Genomic DNA, 2,865 nt, shown 5'->3' with positions numbered 1-2,865 from the left:
CAGAGCTCCTAACCCTTAACAAAAGAGAGCTAGTTACTCATGATAAATAGAAAAAAAAAAGCTAATGAATGAGATGCTAGATGATTTAGTGATCCTATGATGATATGATGTTATCTTCTTTGGGAACCATCGTTCACTTTATATCCTAAGTCCAATCTAGAATTCAAATTTAAAAACTAAATCTAATCTTATCTTTGGAAGGATAAGATAACTAAAACAATAATTTAAATCTAAACTAAAACTAAATCTTATCCTTCTAGAAGAAGTTATTAACAACTAGCCATTCAAATCTTAAATCTTCGGGAGAGCTTTGGTTGAATTAAAAACATCCTTGGAGAAGATCATCGTCCTGGCGCTAGCGAAACTTCAGCCAATGGTGCCAGACTTGGATGAAATTCCCCCCTCCCCCCAAGAGTGGAAAACCACTTGAAGTTGGGTGCCCATGTTGTGGACTTATTTCTTGGTTACTTTAAAAACTAATTTTAAAAATATAATAATTTAAAACAACTTCAAATATACGATTAGTTATGAAAACTTCATAAAAAAAATATAAGAACTTTAATTAAACCTAGAAAAATTACTAAAAAAATTATTTAAAAAAATCACTAAAGATTCTGAGACATCACCTTAATTGATCTTTAAGGAGAGAGAGAAACTTCCAATAAGCAGCAATTCGTGAGTCGGATTAAGAGACTTTTACAATTAAGTCAATAATCGCTAAAGAAGTATAAAAATTAAGGAAATAATTGCAGCATACATGAAGGTGGTCATTCCACCTCGTATTTATAATACATTTGTATAGATATAATATTTGTATCGAATTCTACCTCTAGGTGCGGTTTGGTTCGGTTTTTGAAGGAAAAGCCATCCGATCCGATCGTTTAATTAAGCTGCGGTTCGGTTTGGTTCGGTTTTTTTCAAGGTCATCCGAACCAAACCAAACCAATTAAAATCGGTTTGGTTCGGTTCAGTTTGTTCGGTTTTTCGATCAAATAAAAAAAAATTCTACCATACTATTATGCAATGTCATAAGATTGAAATCAACAAGCCAAAATACACAATAGCTAACAAAGTCTTGATCTAATGAAATATAACGACAATAGAATTCAAATACGACAATTAAAGAAGTTTAATAGCTCAACACTCAACACAACTGAAAATAAAAATAAATTATCATTAAACTGATAGCAAAGTTATGGTGTCTTCTCCAACAAAATAGCTAAAACTTCATAATGCAAACCAACCTGAAATAAAAAAAAAAAACAGTTACATAATAAGAACAACAAGAACAACAACAACAACAACAACAATAATAATAATAATAATATAAGGAGAACAATTCATACCATAAAACTTAACAAGATGTACTTTAATCAGACTCAACACCAAAATCTTCTTCATTGGGAATAGGAACTGGAGGCAATCCAGTGTCGGAGATCTGATGCTTGTTGATTCATTCGGAATAGGAACTGGAGGTAATCCAGTGTCGCCCATATTCTCACTTGAACTGACGTCAAACTACATAAACAAGCAATAACCATTAACCAGCAATAAACAAGCAATAAACAAAACAGAACAAAACTTGATAATCTGAACAAGCAATGAACAATTAAACCAGCAATAAACAAGCAATAACCAGCAATATTCAAGCAATAACCAGCAATAAACAAAACAGAACAAAACTTGATAATGTGAACAAGCAACGAACAAATTGAACTTGGCAAATTAAACACTAAACAGAACAAAACTTGATAATTTCAAATTAAACCAGCAATGAACCAAACAAGCAATAAACAAGCAATAAACCATTATACCAACAAATTAAACTTGGCAATAAACAGCAATAAACCAAACAATAAACAAGCAATGAACCAGCAATAAACCAAACAGAACAAAACTTCATAATGTGAACAAGCAATGAACAAATTGAACTTAGCAAATTAAACACTAAACAGCAATAGCATTATACCAACAAATTGAACACTCTGACTTGGCAAAAACAATATGAAACATACATGAAATGGTAAACATTACTTATAAACTATTTTTCAGGTTAAATTATGTTAATGATTAATTGATTATATTAAAATTGAACTAGATCCCTAACATCATTTTTCAGGTTAAATCTATTCAATTCTATCAATCTTTATATTAAAATTGAACTCCTAGATCCTAACGTACAAAAAAAGATGATTAAACTAAAGTATAAAATTTTGAAAGAATCTATTGTCGATATTCAAAAAATGGGATCCGAGGCAACAATAACCCTAACCTGAACAAACTGAACATTGAACAATAACCAGCAAGCAGCAATACCAACAAGGGAACAATGCATCAGTAAGGTTTACCTGAATAGATTGCTCGGGCTCCATATGCACTTGAATCGGTGGCTGGGTGGGAGACTTTCTGGGTGGAGGAGGCGAGGTCGGAGGTGGTGAGGTGACCCTACAGAACCCAGAAATGCTGCTGGGTGGAGGCTTTCTGGGTAGAGGCGGCGAGGTCGGAGGTGGTGAGGTGACCCTACAGAACCCAGAAACGCTGCTGGGTGGAGGCTTTCTGGGTGGAGGCGGTGACGTCGGAGGTGGTGAGGTCGGAGGTCCTGTGGGTGGGTGGTTGACTGGGTCTTCGTCTTCGTCTTCGTCTTCGTCTTCCTTTGCGGAGCTGGCTTCGACTTCGAGTATCAAGGACAAGGAGTGAAGAAGGTGAGATTTGGAGGAAGAGGAAGGCTTCGGCCTTCGAGTATCAAGGAGGTGGGTGGCTCAGGCTGGCTCCGTGCGGGGTCTGGCCGTCTGGGTGAGTGGGCGAGATGTGGTGACTCCGATCTGGGGTTTGGGCGGCGAGGTTAGGTTTCCATGGGGGGAGGGG

At 36.2% G+C, this 2,865-nt stretch overlaps 1 long non-coding RNA gene across 1 annotated transcript; it reads right to left on the bottom strand.

The window, feature by feature from the left end:
- LOC110269270 lies at positions 1,032 to 1,406 on the bottom strand. Its single transcript, XR_002358272.1, has 2 exons — positions 1,347 to 1,406; positions 1,032 to 1,244 (listed from the first exon to the last, which is right to left on the bottom strand). It is a non-coding gene; the product is annotated as an uncharacterized LOC110269270 (long non-coding RNA).

The sequence above is a fragment of the Arachis ipaensis genome, chromosome B01 (genome assembly GCF_000816755.2).
Source record: "Arachis ipaensis cultivar K30076 chromosome B01, Araip1.1, whole genome shotgun sequence".
In the NCBI taxonomy this organism is placed as follows: Eukaryota; Viridiplantae; Streptophyta; class Magnoliopsida; order Fabales; family Fabaceae; genus Arachis; species Arachis ipaensis.
The sequence above is the reverse complement of the archived record's forward strand: the minus strand, read 5'-3'. Positions and strand labels throughout refer to the sequence as shown.